The sequence below is a fragment of the Triticum dicoccoides genome, chromosome 5B, assembly GCF_002162155.2.
Source record: "Triticum dicoccoides isolate Atlit2015 ecotype Zavitan chromosome 5B, WEW_v2.0, whole genome shotgun sequence".
Classification (NCBI taxonomy): Eukaryota; Viridiplantae; Streptophyta; class Magnoliopsida; order Poales; family Poaceae; genus Triticum; species Triticum dicoccoides.
Window position 1 is genome coordinate 131,034,279 of NC_041389.1, and position 19,573 is coordinate 131,053,851.

The window sequence follows — 19,573 nt, forward strand, 5'->3', positions numbered from 1 at the left end:
TTCTATGTCTACAATGCTCTGCATGGAGCTACTCTAGCTAATTGCTCCCACTTTCAATATGTATCCAGATTGAGACTTAGAGTCATATGGATCGGTGTAAAAGCTTGCATCGATGTAACTCTTTACGACAAACTCTTTATCACCTCCATACCCGAGAAATATTTCCTTAGTCCTCACTAAGGATAATTTTGACCGCTGTCCAATGATCTACTCTTAGATCACTATTGTACCCCCTTGCCAAACTCATGGCAAGGTGCACAATAGGTCTGGTACACAACACATCATACTTTATAGAACCTATGACTGTGGCATAGGGAATGACTTTCATTCTCTTTCTATCTTCTACCGTGGTCGGGCTTTGAGTCTTACTCAACTTTACACCTTGTAATACAAGCAAGAACTTCTTCTTTGATTGATCCATTTTGAGCTCTTCCAAAAAACTTGTCAAGGTATGTATTTCATTGAAAAATCTTATCAAGCATCTTGATCCATCTCTATAGATCTTGATGCCCAATATATAAGCAACTTCACCGAGGTCCTTTTTTGAAAAACTCCTTTCAAACTCTCCTTTATGCTTTCCAGAAAATTGTACATCATTTCTGATCAACAATATGTCATACACATATACTTATCAGAAAGGCTGTAGTGCTCCCACTCACTTTCTTGTAATACAAGCTTCACCGCAAGTCTGTATAAAACTATATGCTTTTATCAACTCATCAAAGCATATATTCCAACTCCGAGATGCTTGCACCAGTCCATAGCTGGATCGATGGAGCTTGCACACCTTGTTAGTACCTTTAGGATTGACAAAACCTTCTGGTTGCATCATATACAACTCTTCTTTAAGAAATATCCATTTAAGGAATGCAGTTTTGACATACATTTGCCAGATTTCATAAATATGGCAACTGCTAACATGATTCAGATGTATTTAAGCATCGCTACAGTTGAGAAAATCTCATTGTAGTCAACACCTTGAACTTGTCAAAAACCTTTTGTGGCAAGTCGAGCTTTGTAGATAGTAACACTAATATCAGTATCCGTCTTCCTCTTGAAGATCCATTTATTTAATATGGCTCGCCGATCATCGGGCAAGTCCACCAAAGTCCACACTTTGTTCTCATACATGGATCCCATCTCAGATTTCATGGCCTCATGCCATTTCGCGGAATCTGGGCTCATCATCGCTTCCTCATAGTTTGCAGGTTCATCATGGTCTAGTAACATGACTTCCAGAATAGGATTACTGCACCACTCTGGTGCGGACCGTAATCTGGAAGACCTACGAGGTTCTGTAGTAACTTGATCTGAAGTTTCATGATCATCATCATTAGCTTCCTCACTAATTGGTGTAGGAATCACTGGAACTGATTTCTGTGATAAACTACTTTCCAATTCGGGAGAAGGTACAATTACCTCATAAAGCTCTACTTTCCTCCCACTCATTCTTTTGAGAGAAACTCCTTCTCTAGAAAGGATCCATTTTTAGCAACAAATATCTTGCCTTCGGATCTGTGATAGAAGGTGTACCCAATAGTTTCCTTTGGGTATCCTATGAAGATGCACTTCTCCGATTTGGTTCGAGCTTATCAAGTTGAAGCTTTTTTCACATAAGCATTGCAGCCCCAAACTTTAAGAAAAGACAACTTTGGTTTCTTGCCAAACCACAGTTCATAAGGCGTCGTCTCAACGGATTTCTATGGTGCCCTGTTTAACGTGAATGTAGTTGTCTCTAATCCATAACCCCAAAATGATAGTGGTAAATCAGTAAGAGACATCATAGATCACACCATATCCAATAAAGTACGGTTACGATGTTTGGACACACCATTACGCTGTGGTGTTTCAGGTGGCGTGAGCTGTGAAACTATTCCACATTGTTTTTAAATGAAGGTCAAACTCGTAACTCAAATATTCTCCTCCACGATCAGGTCGTAGAAACTTTATTTTCTTGTTACGATGATTTTCCACTTCACTCTGAAATTCTTTGAACTTTTAAGTAGATATAATCATATCTACTCAAATCATCTGTGAAGGTAAGAAAATAACAATACCCACCACGAGCCTCAATACTCATTGGACCGCATACATCGGTGTGTATTATTTCCAGTAAGTCACTAGCTCGTTCCATTGTTGTAGCGACCCGACCCGAAATTGGTCAGGTCTCTGTGTAGCTGTACCATCCCAAGATCATGCTGGCACACACAGTACATTGATGCAAAGATTCAAAGTTCAATCACACCTAAATTTATTACATGATTCTCATATCGAGTCTTTATTACATGATAATAAATTCTGCCGAAGGCCAACTCATGAGAAATAAACTAAATAAAGCTGCAGAAGCATAGACGAATAGCGAGTCCATCTGACTCCATAGGGCAATCGCCAAACGTGGATCGTAGCCTCACTCCTGATCGGAAAACTCCTCTGTAACATAAGACGTTGCAGCCGTGTAGGTCAGCATTTTTGAATATGCCGACAAGTCATGAAGAGAGAACAACAATAAAATTACTAATACTATATGCAATTTGGCTGTGGGGCTCTAAGTTTCACTGTTTTGCGAAAAAACTAGTTTTTCCCTACAACAAAGGACTTGTTTGCATTTACTACAAAATGTTGGTAGTTATTGAGATGGTTCCGCAAACCAATGTCTCATTCCCAATTCTTAAATAACCCCTCAATTAATTTATTAAGTTTGGTGTTGAGATATCCGAAATACTCCAAGTTCCAGAGGCTCAAATTGTCCGTAACCGGGGACACGACTAATCGATTAGGTCTTCACTCTGCAGAGGACGCTGTACCGGAGGACGCAAGGATGATAGATGAAGTCATTTAGTTGACTACCATGTTTATTTTTATTTATTTATTTTCGTCGATCAGTTAGGTCGTTATTTTCGATTAGTCGTGAGATTTTGTAATCCGAGATTGAACCATGTTTGAGATGATTGAATAAATGATTGGTGTGATTATGGTTGTGCATTCATATGGGTAGTGCTATTTTTCTCATTAGACCCTTGTTCTATTCTAATGTTCTCATCCACTCCAAAACACCAGATGCCTCCGAGAAGTGACCCCGGTTTCAACTTTCCGTCGGAGCTCACCCAGCTGATCCAGTAGCAGAATGCCCTCATGCAGATGCTCATCTAGAACCAGAACAACAACAACAACAACAATCCACTGCCGCCACCCCCTGTTGAAAACTTGACCCGCTTCCTAAGGCCGAATCCGCCAATGTTCTCTAGCAGCACTGAGCCGATTGTGGCCGATGATTGGCTCCGCAAGGTCGGAAGTGAGTTAGCCACTGCTGGATGCACATATGCAAAGAAGGTGCGCTTTGCCGCACATCAGTTTGATGGACCTGCAACTTCTTGGTGGGAGAACTACACCGCCACTTATCCGGTCGTCACCGTGACATGGGCTGAGTTCCAGCAGGCCTTTTGCACCGCTCATGTCTCAGCTGGAGCCATTAATCTGAAGAAGTGTGAGTTCTGCAACTTACACCAGGGGAACCGTACTGTGGGGCAGTACGTGGATGAGTTCAGCATGTTATCTCGCTATGTCCCAGATGATGTGGCCATAGATGCCACAAAGCAGGAAAAGTTTCTCGAGGGACTCAATGATGAGCTGGGAATGCAGCTAATGGTGGCTACCTTCAATAACTACCAGGAGCTGGTAGACAAGGCCACCATACTTGAAGGCAAGCAGCAGCAGATTGATAGCCGCAAGCAGAAGTATGGCCAGGGGAAGTACAACTCTGGAACTCAGCAGAAGACCCGTTATGCCCCATGCTCGGGAGGGCATACCCATCACACTCATGGAGGACATAATCATGGAGGACATAACCATGGAGGGAATGGGAACAAACGCAACCACGACAACAACTCCAAGTCAGGAAATGGAGGCAATGGCAACCAGCATCGTCCTGCCCCGGCTCAGAAGGATCTGAGTCATATCACCTATTTCAAGTGCCAGAAGACAAGGCACTATGCCACCGACTGCCTGGAGGCCAAGCAGAGGAATAGAAACGGCAATGGCAATGAAAGCTCAGCAAAGAAGCCCAACCCTTTTCCTCGTGCGCAGGTGAATCACATTGATGCGGAGGACGTCTATGATTAGCCAGAAATTGTGGTTGGTAAGTTTTCATTAAATTCACGTCCAGTATTGGTACTCTTTGATTTTGGTGCAATGCATTCATTTATATCAAGGCTAGTTGTGGAAAAGTATGGGTTGCCCACTAGAACCCTTAGAAGCCCTCTTTAGGCCAGTTCCCTAGGAGGAGAAATGATGGCAGGCTTAGGCTGTCGTGCAACCCTCAGCACCAGAAACCATAATTTTCCCGCAGACCTCATAGTATTGGAATCCCAGACCTTGGATGTAATCCTAGGCATGGATTGGTTGATGAAGTTTGAAGGAAACATCGACTGTGCCCGCAAGACGATTCTGCTCACCACCCCGGAGCAGAAGAGGATCAAGTATGTATCCAGACGCACCCCGACGAAGAATCAGGTGAATTCCCTCACGGGAGTTTTTCAGGAGGAAGTGTCGGTAGTGCAATATTTTCCCGATGTGTTTCTGGAGGAATTACCAGGAATGCCACCGGACAGAGATATAGAATTTCTGATTGAGTTATTGCTCGGCACAACCCCAATATCCAAGAGACCTTATCAGATGCCCCCGAAAGATTTGGAAGAGATCAAGAAGCAAATTAATGAGCTATTGGAGAAGGGATATATTCGGCCAAGCTCGTCACCTTGGGGAGCCCCAGTTCTTTTGGTAGAGAAGAAGGATGGAACCCTGAGAATGGTTGTGGATTATCGTTCGTTGAACGACGTGAGCATCAAGAACAAGTACCCTCTGCTGATGAATAGTGATTTATTTGATCAGCTAGTTGGAGCCAATGTATTCTCCAACATCAATCTTCGATCAGGGTATCATTAGTTGAAGATCCGTGAAAAGGATATACCCAAAACAGCTTTCACCACCAGGTATGATTTATATGAGTATACCGTCATGTCTTTCGGATTGACTAATGCCCCTGCATACTTCATGAATTTGATAAACAAGGTATTTATGGAATATCTAGACAAGTTTGTCATGGTGTTCATCGATGATATATTGATTTTCTCCAAGAGCGAGGAAGAGCATAAGGAACATTTGTGTCTAGTTCTGGAGAAACTCCGAGAACATCAGTTGTATGCCAAGTTCAGCAAATGTGAATTTTGATTGAAGGAAGTCAGATTCCTCGAAAATGTTATTTCGGGAGAAGGAATAGCAGTCGACCCCACCAAGGTTGTATCAGTCATCTATTAGCAGTCACCCACCTCAGTCAAAGAGATCCGCAGTTTTCTCAGACTCACAAGATATTATCGGAGGTTTATTGAGAATTTATCCAAGATTGCCAAGCCCATGACTGAGCTATTGAAGAAGGACACCAAGTACATTTGGACCGAGGATTGTGAAGCCAGTTTCCAGGAATTGAAGAAACGTTTGGTTACAGCCCCAGTGCTAATTTTTCCGGACATACACAAGGATTACCATGTATATTGTGACGCTTCTCGTCAGGGACTCAGAGGAGTACTCATGCAGGAAGGAAAGGTTGTAGATTATACCTCCAGACAACTACGACCTCACGAGATGAATTACGCCACACGTGATTTGGAGTTAGCAGCCATAGTGCATGCACTCAAGACCTAGAGACATTTCCTTATCGGAAACAGTTGTGATGTTTACACCGATCATAAGAGCTTGAAGTATATTTTCACGCAGAAAGAGTTGAACCTCAGGCAGAGGAGATGGCTAGAGTTAATCAAGGACTATGACATGAGATTGCATTACCACCCAGGAAAGGCTAATGTTCTAGCAGATGCCTTGAGCCGTAAGAGTTATGTGAATACTCTTATAGCGGGAGGATTACCCCAGGAGTTAGTCGATGACCTCAGAGATCTTTGACTGGAGATAGTTCCTAGAGGATATGTTGCAGCACTGGAAGTTCAATCCACTTTGGCCGAAAGAATTCGTGAAGCCCAGAAGTCGGACAAAGAAATTGAGGAGATAAAGAAAAGGATGAATGAAGGAAAAGCTAAAGGGTTCCGTAAGGATGAATATGGAGCTATATGGTTCGAGGACCGTATTTATGTACCCAATGATCCCGAACTCAGGAAGCTAATTCTTCAGGAGGCCCATGATTCACCATACTCGATTCACCCCGGTAACACCAAGATGTATCTAGATTTGAAGGAAAGTTTCTGGTGGACAGGTATGAACAAGGATCCGAGTACGTAGTAGTATGTGATGTTTGCCAGCGAGTAAAGGCGGAACATCAGAAGCCAGCATGGTTACTTCAACCTCTGCCGATTCCCGAGTGGAAATGGGAGAAACTTGGAATGGATTTTATCACAGGATTACCCAGGACCCGTTCAGGTTATGATTCCATCTGGGTAGTGGTTGATCGCTTGACCAAGGTAGCTCATTTCATTCCCATGAAGACTACGTATACTAGCGCTAAGTTAGCCAAAATATACAGGACCAGGATCATATGTCTGTATGGAGTTCCGAGGAGTATCCTGTCAGATAGAGGAACACAATTTACCTCAAAGTTTTGGAATCAGTTGCATGAAACTTTTGGTACGAGGCTGGAGTTCATTACATCTTTTCATCCGGAGACAGATGGACAGGCCGAGAGAGTCAACCAGATTCTGGAGGAGATGTTGAGAGCTTGTGCGCTAGACTATGGGTCTAGCTGGGATGATAATTTTCCATACATAGAGTTCCCGTACAATAACAACTATCAGACCAGTTTGAAGATGGCCCCTTTCAAAGCTCTATAGGGAAGGAGGTGCAGAACACCATTGTTGTGGGATGGTGTTGGAGATCAAAAACTTTTCGGTCCCGATCTTATCAGAGACTCCGAAGAGAAGGTCAAGCTGATTCGAGATAGACTCAAGGTAGCTAAGTCGAGGCAGAAGAGTTATGCCGATAGTAAATGCAAGGAAGTAACATATGAAGCGGGAGACTAAGCATATCTCCGTGTGTCCCCACTTCGTGGAATCAAGAGGTTTGGTGTTAAAGGAAAGTTGGCACCCAGGTTCATTGGCCCCTACAAAATCCTCAAACGTCGTGGAGAAGTTGCTTACAAGCTGGAATTGCTGGAAGGATTGTCCGGAGTTCACGATGTCTTCCATGTTTCTCAGCTGAAGAAATGCCATGCTGAGATGGCCAATATTTCGTTGAGAGACACAGTGCCCCTAGAGGCCATACAGCTCGACAGTGACCTGACTTATGAGGAGAAACCCATCAGAATTCTCGAGATAGTGAACAGAGTCACCCACAGCAAGATCATCAAGTTTTGCAAGGTTCTCTGGAGTCATCATTCTGAGGAGGAAGCCACCTGGGAGCGAGAAGAAGATCTCTGCCGAGACCACCTGCACCTATTTGCTAGCCAACCCGAATCTCGAGGGCAAGATTCATCTTATGGTGGGTAGGTTTGTAACATCCCAAATGTCCCATTTGGAATGTTTTACAATTATAGCTAAGCATCTATGCATATTGTTTGAAATTGAGTGGCTTTCGAATTTTTTCAGAGGCATTTGAGTTTGTTTGAATTTGGATTCAAATTGCCAAATGAAATTATTTCAAAACAATGCCTGACAAATACTTGAGCAAAAGTATGAGAGGAGTAAACATGACACTCCAAAAATGTCAGGAGAATAATATTTCCAAAGAGTTTGAATTCAAATTTGAATTTTATTTGGGATTTTCATAAAATGGTTTTTTTGTTTGAGTTTTGCCCGTCGAAAAATGTCCACATTGTAGGTTAAATTCCCTTGAGAATTTTGATATATTTATGTCCTATATGAATTATATATATATATATATATTCTTCTATATTTTTATTTCTTCTTCTGTCTAATTCAAAAAAAGGAAAAGCCCCAGGCGCCAGCCAGGCCAACCGGCCCAGCCAACACCAAGCCGCAGCCCAGCAACAGCCGAGCCGGCCTGCCCCAGCGCCCGACGCCTGATCCACTTCCCACCGGTCGTCCGCCCGATCCCCCTCTCTCTTTCTCTCACTGCCACGTGGACCCCACCCTTTTCCCTAACCCCCCACCTAAGCCAACTTCGCCTGCCGCCGCAGGCCGCCGCGTCGGAATCCCACAACACCCGGGGTCCCCTCCCCAAGCAACCCTGCCTAAACCCTAACCCCCCTGCTATAAATACCAACCCCTCCGCACCCGAAAACCCCCGAAATCCCCCTCTCCCAATCACCACCGTTGCTGCGATTGCTTGCCGGAGATTGCACGCCACCGTAGCCGTCCTGAGCTTGTGCCGCTCGACACGTACGTCCCTAATCCCCGCCGTCGTCACCAACGTCCCTGCCATCGACTACCGCATCTAAACGTCATCTTCCCCACCGCCAACGACCACCGGAGAGCCCGCCCGCGTCAACCCCGAGCTCGGCCTCGCCGGACTTCTCGCCGGAGTTACCCTGCCCTACTGTAAGCCACCTCAGCCGTTCGATCTATAATCAATGAATTAGATTAGATTAGATCGAAGGGTTAGGTTTTTTTAATAGATCCGTTTTAACTACGGTTTAGTTAGTCTCGGTTTAAGTTAGACCGTTCGGTCCGGTTTATTTCATATAGCCCGTAGGCGTTTTAGTTATTTAGCAAACAGAGCGCTTTTTAGTTAGTTTACCCCACGACCCCATAGCGCTAGTTTTTTTTCAGTTTCTGGTTTTAGCAGATTAGTTCTCTATCTGTTTTAGCTATATCTTTTAGCTGGTTTATTGTTTTTAGTTGATTCTTTTTTTGTTAGTTTACAAATTTCTTGTAGTTTCTGTAGAAAATATGTTTAGCCATGTTTAAATTATAAAAAATAGTTTTATATTAATTTTAGTCAGATTAGTTTTTCTGCCATAACTTGCGCTAGAATAATTTTTTTTGTGATTCTTTTTGCTACTACTTAGTTTAGACCATGCCTAGCAGTAGGAACTTGTTTGGGTATTTTAGATTTAATTAAAAATTAGTTTTAGTCGAAATCAAGTTTTTCTAGTTTATTTAGCTAGCTACTATTTTCCTACTGTTCTAGCTATTAAATAATTTTATTTTTCCTATGTAATAATTTATTTTAGATTAGTTTCTGTAGTTACAGAGGATGAACTTTTATTTATAGTAGAATAAATTTTTCTATTTTATTTTATTGCTAGAATTGTTTTAGTCATAATAGGAGTTCTATAATAGCTTTTAATATGATTCTTTTTGCCTCTAGTTTGTATGTTGTTTTTCTTCCTGTTAGTTAGCAAAACCCATGCTTAGGTTTTGTTAAGAAAAGTCTTAGTAGTATAAAACTATTACCTAGTTGTTGCTTGATGTGGTGAAAACCTTGTTTTACTTTTCTCCGAGTTTTCTTTGGTTTTGGTTTGAGTGCTTGGGTGTTTTACTGTAACTTGCTGTTATGTTATATTGTGTTATGCTTATTTGTGTTATTGTTTGACTTGGTAGAATTCCCGGAGTGCGAGGCCTGCTATTACGAGTCGCTAGCTTTCGAAGACCGTCAACCAGGCAAGTCATTTGATCATTTTTAACAATACCTATGATTTTTTTGCATTAGAATTATTCCTTCCCCACCATGCATGAAGTAGGAGAATTTTAAGTTATGTCATTGAGTAGTATCATGAGGTAGGATGAACCCATTCCCCTTGTTACCAATGCCCGGGATGATGTAGTTGATTTCTATGCTTTTTGTAGACGGGGTTGGTTGAGTGTTTCATAAGGGAGATGTGAGAGTCAAGATGATGACAACCCCATGACTACAAGCTCAAGATGGACTTCAAAATTCACTACTGGGTGGAGGACGGTTGACGGGCACCCTGGAGAAACCAGCGGATGGCCGGGATGCATGGAGAAGTGCCATGACATCTTGCGGAAAGCTTCACCCAGCCACGAAGAGATGGATGGATACCCCATTGACCGGAAGCTTACATGTGCAGCCGCAAGCCAATATGGGCTCTGGCTTGGTCGACCTTAGGCGTGACTTTGGCCGGATGGTGCTACGAGATGTAGAAGAATGGTAGGATTGGATAGGCACCGGCAGTGGCCCAGAGGAACTCTTCGGAAGACCCTGTTTCGTTCATCCTATCTTCAAACACCAGGCAGTGCGGAGACTTAAAGGAGGGAACGATTCTTGCGGGTAAAGTGAACAAACCTCTGCAGAGTGAAGATCTAATCGATTAGCCGTGTCCCCGGTTACGGACAATTTGAGCCTCTGGAACTTGGAGTATTTCAGATATCTCAACACCGAACTTAATAAATTAATTGAGGGGTTATTTAATAATTGGGAATGAGACATTGGTTGGCGGAACCATGTCAATAACTACCAACATTTTATATTAATTGCAAACAAGTCCTTTATTGTAGGGAAAAATTGGCTTTTTTTGCAAAACAGTGAAACTTAGAGCCCCACAGCCAAATTGCATATAGTATTAGTAATTTTATTGTTGTTCTCTCTTCATGACTTGCCGGCATATTCAAAAGTGCTGACCTATGCGGCTGCAACATCTTATGTTGCAGAGGAGTTTTCCGATCTCGAGTGAGGCTACGATCCACGCTTGGCGATTGCCCTATGGAGTCGGATGGACTTGCTATTCGTCTACGCTTCTGCAGCTTTATTTAGTTTATTTCTCATGAGTTGGCCTTCGGCCGAATTTATTATCATGTAATAAAGACTCGATATAAGAATCGTGTAATAAACTCAGGTGTGATTGAACTTTGAATCTTTGCAGCAATGTACTGTGTGTGCCAGCATGATCTTGGGATGGTACAGCTACACAGAGACTTGACCGATTTCGGGTCGGGTCGCTACAATTGTTCCGTAGAACGGAGTTTTAGTCATCTTGCCCATAAGGCACGGTTCGCAAGCATCAAATGATTCATAATCAAGTGATTCCAAAAGTCCATCAACATGGAGTTTCTTCATGCGCTTTACACCGATATGACCCAAACGGCAGTGCCACAAATAAGTTGCACTATCATTATCAACTTTGCATCTTTTGGTATCAATACTATGAATATGTGTATTACCACGATCGAGATTCAATAAACCATCAACATTGGGTGTATGACCATAGAAGGTTTTATTCATGTAAACAGAATAACAATTATTCCCTGTCTTAAATGAATAACCGTATTGCAATTAACATGATCTAATTATATTCATGCTCAACGCAAACACCAAATAACATTTATTTAGGTTCAACACTAATCTCGAAAGTATAGGGGGTGCTCGATGATGATCATATCAATCTTGGAACCACTTCCAACACACATTGTCACTTGATCCTCAACTAGTCTCTATTTATTCTGCAACTCCTGTTTCGAGTTACTAATCTTAGCAACCGAACAAGTATCAAATACCCAGGGATTACTATGAGCACTAGTAAGGTACACATCAATAATATGTATATCAAATATATCTTTGTTCACTTTTCCATCCTTCTTATCCGCCAAATATTTGGGGTAGTTCCACTTCCAGTGACCATTTCCTTTGCAGTAGAAGCACTCAGTTTCAGGCTTAGGTCCAACTTTGGGCTTCTTCACGGGAGTGACAACTTGCTTGCCATTCTTCTTGAAGTTCCCTTTCTTTCCCTTTGCCCTTTTCTTGAAACTAGTGGTCTTGTTTAATCATCAACACTTGATGCTTTTTCTTGATCTATACCTTCATTGATTTCAGCATCACAAAGAGCTCGGGAATCGTTTTCGTCATCCCTTGCATACTATAGTTCATCTCGAAGTTCCAGTAACTTGGTGATGGTGACTAGAGAACTCTGTCAATCACTATCTTATCTGGAAGATTAACTCCCACTTGATTCAAGCGATTGTAGTACCCAGATATTCTAAGCACATGCTCACTAGCTGAGCAATTTTCCTCCATTTTTTAGGCAAAGTACTTGTCAGAGGTCTCATACCTCTTGACACGGGCATGAGTCTAAAATACCAACTTTAGCTCTTGGAACATCTCATATGCTCTGTGACGTTTCAAAAATGTTTTTGAAGTCCCGATTCTAAGCTATAAATCATGGTGCACTAAACTATCAAGTGGTCATCATATTGAGCTAGCCAAACATTCATAACATCTGCATCTGCTCCTGCAATAGGTCTGTCACCTAGAGGTGCATCAAGGACATAATTCTTCTGTGCAGCAATGAGGATACACCTCAGATCGCAGACCCAGTCCGCATCATTGCTACTATCATCTTTCAACTTAGTTTTCTCTATGAACATATAAAAAACATAGGGAAGCTATAACGCGAGATATTGATCTACAACATAATTTGCAAAATACTATCAGAACTAAGTTCATAATAAATTAAAGTTAAATTAATCATATTACTTAAGAACTCCCACTTAGATAGACATCCCTCTAGTCATCTAAATGATCACGTGATCCAAATCAACTAAACCATGTCCAATCATCACATGCGATGGAGTAGTTTTCAATGGTGAACATCACTATGTTGATCATATCTACTATATGATTCACGCTCGATCTTTCGCTCTTAGTGTTCAGAGGCCATATCTGCATATGCTAGGCTCGTCAAGTTTAACTCGAGTATTCTGCGTGTGCAAAACTGGCTTGCACCCGTTGTATGTGAACGTAGAGCTTATCACACCCGATCATCACGTGGTGTCTCGGCACAGCGAACTGTAGCAACGGTGCATACTCAGGGAGAACACTTATACCTTGAAATTTAGTGAGAGATCATCTTATAATGCTACCGCCGTACTAAGCAAAATAAGATGCATAAAGTATAAACATCACATGCAATCAATATAAGTGATATGTTATGGCCATCATCATCTTCTGCCTTTGATCTCCATCTCCAAAGCACCGTCATGATCACCATCGTCACCGGCTTGACACCTTGATCTCCATCGTAGCATTGTTGTCGTCTCGCCAACTATTGCTTCTACGACTATCGCCACTGCTTAGTGATAAAGTAAAGCAATTACATGGCGATTGCATTTCATATAATAAAGTGACAACCATATGGCTCCTGCAGCCCTCCTCTCTCTCCACTAAGGCCCATCGAGGCCCACTAGTTCCCCCGGGGGGTTCCGGTAACCCTCCGGCACTCTCGTTTTATCCGAAACTTCTCTGGAATACTTCGGGAGTCTGAATATAGTCGTCCAATATATCAATCTTTATGTCTCGACCATTTCGAGAATCCTCGTCATGTCTGTGATCACATCCGAGACTCTGAACAACATTCGGTACATCAAATCACATAAACTCATAATACCAATCATCATCGACCATTAAGCATGCAGACCCTACAGGTTTGAGAACTATGTAGACATGACCGAGACACATCTCCGGTCAATAACCAATAGCGGAACCTGGATGCTCATATTGGCTCCTACATATTCTACGAAGATCTTTATTGGTCAAACCGCATAACAACATATGTTGGTCCCTTTGTCATCGGTATGTTACTTCCCGAGATTCGATCGTTGGTATCATCATACCTAGTTCAATCCCGTTACCGGCAAGTCACTTTACTCATTCCGTAATACTTCATCCCGCAACTAACTCATTGGTCACAATGCTTGCAAGGCTTATAGTGATGAGCATTACTAAGAGGGCCCAGAGATACCTCTCCGAAACACAGAGCGACAAATCCTAATCTCAATCTATGCCAACCCAACAAACACCTTCGGAGACACCCCTAGAGCATCTTTATAATCACCCATTTACGTTGTGACGTTTGGTAGCACACAAAGTGTTCCTCCGGTATTCGGGAGTTGCATAATCTCATAGTTTGGGGAACATGTATAAGTCATGAAGAGAGCAGTAGCAATGAAACTGTAAAGATCATAATGCTAAGCTAACGAATGGGTCTTGTCAATCACATCATTCTCCTAATGATGTGACCCCGTTTATCAAATGACAACACATGTCTATGGTCAGGAAACATAACCATCTTTGATTAATGAGCTAGTCAAGTAGAGGCATACTAGGGGACACTTTGTTTTGTCTATGTATTCACACATGTACTAAGTTTCCGGTTAATACAATTCTAGAATAAATAATAAACATTTATCATGATATAAGGAAATAAAAAATAACTTTATTATTGTCTCTAGGGCATATTTCCTTCAGATAACCCACAACCTAAGAATAAAAGATATGACAAAAGAGACTTTGTTGCTAGAAAACATGAAACGGAAAGAGAACCATGGGTTCAAAAGCCTATGCCCTTTCCACCCAAGTCAGCTAAAAATAAAGATGATGAAGAATTTGAACACTTTGTTGAAATGTTGAGGCCAATTTTTCTGCGAACTCGCTTAACTGATATCTTGAAAATGCCTCCTTATGCTAAGTATATGAAAGACATCATCACTAATAAGAGAAAAATACCAGAAGCTGAAATCTCCACTATGCTTGCCAATTATACTTTTAAAGGTGGAGTACCTAAAAAACTTGGAGATCCGGGAATACCAACTATACCTTGATCCATTAAAAGGAATTATGTGAAAATTGCCTTATGTGATTTTGGAGCTAGTGTTAGTGTTATGCCTTTCTATTTATATAAAAGACTTGATTTGAATAAACTCACACCTACTGAAATATCTTTGCAAATGGCTGACAAATCAACTGCCATACCTATCGGTATTTGTGAGGATGTGCCCATTGTTGTTGCTAATGTTACTATTTTGACTAACTTTGTCATACTTGAGATGCCTGAGGACGACAACATGTCGATTATCCTTGGTAGACCCTTCTTGAACACTGCAGGGGCTGTTATTGATTGCAATAAAAGCAATGCCACTTTTCATATCAATGGTAATGAGCGCACGGTGCACTTTCCGAAGAAACAATTCCAAGTGAATGGTATTAATGTTATTGAAAAATCTCCGACAATCACTATTGGAAGTTTTCAACTACCTCTACCTACTGTTAAAAAGAAATATGAAATGCTTATTGTTGGGGACATTCATATCCCCATTGAGGTAACTTAGTGATTTACGAAAATTCTTCGGTTTCATGCTAATCGGAAGTGGTTGTTAATAAGACTTGATCAACCTTATTAATGGATCATTTTTGAGAGGTATGAAGTTGATGAATTTAGTGAGCACTACCTTCTGTCCTACCTTTTTGTTTTCTGTTTCTCTTAGTTAAATAAAATAACATGCCATGCTTTGTCCGTTTTCTGAGTTTTTAGTGCAATAAAAAATGACCCAAAAATAAAAGTTCTCAGAATGCTCCGAAAATTTGTTACTATTTTTTCTGAATATTTCTGAATTTTTGGTGCAAATAATATCAGAGGGAGGTGCACCATGTGGGCACAACCCACCTGGGCACGCCAGGACCCCCAAGCGTGCCCTAGTGGGTTATGGTCCCCATGTGGCCCCCCTCACTTACTTCTTCTTCCCACATCACTCCATTCACCCAGAAAAAAATTACCATTTCACTCTCTCTCATGTTCTTGCTCCCGAAACCGCAAATTTCGATCTCTTTGCTCGATGGTCCGTTTGCGAAACTGTTTCAGGGACTTGTTGCTTGGTATGTGTCCAATTAGTTTTTGTTTTAGTGATTTATACTTAGAATAATTAGCTACTCTTGGTGCTGCTGTAGATGAGCGTGCATGTTGAATTCTTAGAGTTCTAAGTAGTTTGAATGCTTGCTATGGTCTCTATACATCCCTATGAGTAGTTGCTATCATTTTTGTGAAGTTTTGTTGAGAAAAATTTTGTGGACTAAAAATTTCAGAATTTTGTTCATAGGAAAAGGATGAGTTTCCTTAGGAAGTTTGCTTCCAAGAAGAACTCCAAGGGGGTTATTGGGGAGTCATCTGACAACGATCTCCATACCCCGAGGTTGGCGGAGCTACGGCCGTGCGAGTGGCCGCATAATGCGTTCATGGCAGGCGCTGGAATCCTTCAAGAGTTCACCCAATATGCTGCTAATGGCGGCCTCACCGACTTCATCGCAGCTGAATGCGAACAGTATCATCTCCTCACAAACTCCTTTGTGCAAAACTTTCATTTCCATTCTAGGAAAAATCCCCCTGAGGTGCAGTTTAATTTATATTCTTAAACCCGCGAGATCCCACTTACTGAATTTTGTGACATATGCATGCTTCCTTCTGATGGGGATTTGGTGGAGCCTAAGCCCTCATAGTTTGAAGGTTATTACCGTACTCTAACAATGGGGGATGAGAGAGGAGTATCGGGCACCACTGCCGTTAGCTTGCAGTTTCCTGCTGTATATTATTTTACCTTATTTATTGCAAAGTGCTTGCTAGCGAGAGAGAAGGTGGGTTCACTTAGCGCCCCAGACTTTGCTGTTTTGTGTCACACACTTTATGGCGACAACACTTATAGCTTGGGAGCTATTGTGGCATGTCGCCTTCACCTTAACAGATTCAACGGTAAAATACATGGGGACATTTATGCTACTCGCTTGGCGACTCACTTCAATATGCAGATACGCCAGCATGATCATCCTTTGCCCAAAGCTTACCTAGATAGAGCAGCTATGAAGGACCACCAGTTTATTGCTGCTAATTACGCTAATATTGATATGCCTTACAACTTAGTTTTCAGTGAGAAAACTCGTGATATTATTCCCTTGCCTGCACCTGCTTTGTTTGATCATGTTGCCATGGGCGGATACAGGATTATGCCTAAGGACATTGTCGCTTACCGGAACAACCAGGATGCGACACAGGAGGAGCCTCAGCAGTGGGACCCTATGGTGCCTGCTCCCCAGCACTTCAACATTGGACCTCATGGCTTCTATGACTGGTGATTACCAAGTTAGGCCAAAATCCTAAGCTTGGGGGAGTATGTATTCCCACCGACATTACATTCATAATTCACACATTTCATTCCAGTTGTCGGTGTTCACACTTTTTCATTGTATTATCCATGTTAAATTTATTTTCTTGCTTTCTTCTTGTGTGTTTGAAAAACTTTGAGAAATCCAAAAACATATTTCCTGCTTCTTTTTGACTTTTCTTCCTAGTTTAAATTGTTGTAGCACTAAAAAGAAAACCCAAAAAGATTTCCTAGTTCTTCTTTTGCTTTTTGGGAGCTTTCTCGTGTAAATAGTTTTTCTTGTTTTTGCTTCTCCCTTTTCATTTGCTTGTGTATGAAAAACCAAAAATTCCAAAAATATTTTAGTGTGTTTCTCTGAATTTCTTCTCTTTTTATTGAGTTGTACCAAGGAGAAGACCACGATGAATATGTTGAGTGGCTTTGTTTTGCATTATTGATCTAATAAAGAGTCCATATTACCTTGTCTTCTCCTCTTGAATAAAATGTTTGCAGATTTCAGCTTAGTCCACGACACTCTTGCACTATTATTATTTTCAAATCGTTCGGTCGTGCAAGTGAAAGGCAATAATGATGATATTAGATGAATTAGCTGTGGCAGAGAGAAACGGGTATGAACTCGACCTGTTCTGTTTTTGTAAATATGTTTAACCTAGTATCCATAATCCAGCCTATTATGATCAAACATGTTTGCAATGACAATTAGAGATTATAGTTTCTCATTCCATGCATAAGTAGCTAGGAGTGAATAATGACTTATCTTGGATATCAACATTGCATTAAAATGATTGTGATGTAGTATGATGATATGGTATCCTCCTCTGAATGTTCAAGTGGCTTGACTTGGCACATGTTCATGCATGTAGTTGAATCAAAACCAACATAGCCTCTATGATATTTATGTTCATGGTGTTCATATCCTACTCATGCTAGTATCCAATGCTACTTATGCATAATGCATGACCGTTGTTGCTCTCTAGTTGGCCGCTTCTTAACCTATTTGCTAGCCTTCGCCTATACTAAGTGGGAACTCTGCTTGTACATCAAAACCTGAAACCCAAGTTATTCCAGATGAGTCCACCATACCTACCTATATGCGGTATTACCCTGCCATCCTAAGTAAATTTGCATGTGCCATCTCTAAAAACTTCAAATAAATATCCTTTTTGTGTGCCTGGATCGTTCATGGAACGATAGGAGGTAGTCAGTGTCTTCCATGCTAAGCGGGTTATTCTCAGGTCGAGTGTTTATTCACTCGCCATCGCACGAGAAAATGGAGGTAATAGGGATGCCCAGTCCCAAACTGCAAAAATAAAAGAGCTTACAAATAGTCAAACAAAAACTCCCAATGGAGTCATAACCCTTACATTTCCGCTTGGGAACCGCCACTAGCGTGTTTAGCATGGAAGATATTGATAACTGATGATCGTGAAGTAAATGTGAAGGGTGCATGTCTCAAAATTTCATTTACCTCTGTTTTAAAAACTTGAGCTCTGGCACCTCTGCAAATCACTACTTCCCTCTATGAAGGGACTATCCATTTACTTTTATGTTGTGTCATCACCTTCTCAAATAAGCGCTAGAACCTAAGAGCACTGCTATCATGCTGATGCATTATGTGTAGCTAATGTTGGGTGCATCATGACTGGATCTTTTCTACCATGAATTACAATGTTTAGTCACTGCTCGAACTTTGGGGGTGCTCTGCATTTATGTTTTGCGGTCTCAGAAAGGGCTAGCGAGATACCACTATTCTCATATTATATCATGGTTGTTTTGACAACGTGTTGCTGTTTGAGATATCTTATTATTGCCCTCTAGTTGATTATGTCATTGATATGAGTTAATATAATTTCTAAGAGTTATTGTCAACATGGTTAGTTATAATCTTTGCTGAAAACCTGGGTGCTGTTTAAGCTTATTTATGAAACAAGAGCAAAAGAGTTCGTAAAAGTTTTTCTTTTTCACTTTCAGTTTATCAACTGAATTGCTTGAGGACAAGCAAAGGTTTAAGCTTGGGGGAATTGATACGTCTCCAACACATCTACTTTTCCTAACGCTTTTCCTCTTGTTTTGGACTCTAATTTGCATGATTTGAATGAAACTAACCCCGACTGGCGCTGTTTTCAGCAGAACTACCATGGTGTTGTTTTTGTGCAGAAATAATAGTTCTCGGAATGGAACGAAACTTTGCGAGGATTTTTTATATCAATAAAGAGAATTTCTGGAGCCAAGAGCCACCCGAGGGGGCACCTGGGTGGGCACACCCCACCAGGGCGCCTGCCCCCCCAGGAGCGCCCAGGTGAGTTGTCCCTACCTGGTGGCCCCGCTGACCCTGAAACCGACGCTATAAAATCACATTGTTCCTAAAAAAATCAGGGAGAAAGAATTATCGCGTTTCACGAGATGGAGCCGCCGCCGTCTCCTGTTCTTCATTGGGAGGCCAGATCTGGAGTCTGTTTAGGGCTTTGGAGAGGGGGATCTTAGATCTTCGTCATCACCAACACATCTACATCGCGAATCCCATGATGCTCCACACCAGGGGTGAGTAATTCCTTCATAGGCTCGCTGGTCGGTGAGGAGTTGGATGAGATTCATCATGTAATCGAGTTAGTTTTCTTAGGGCCTGATCCCTAGTATCCACTATGTTCTGAGATTGATGTTGCTATGACTTTGCCATGCTTAATGCTTGTCACTTTGGGCCCGGGTGCCATGATTTCAAATCTGAACCGTTTATG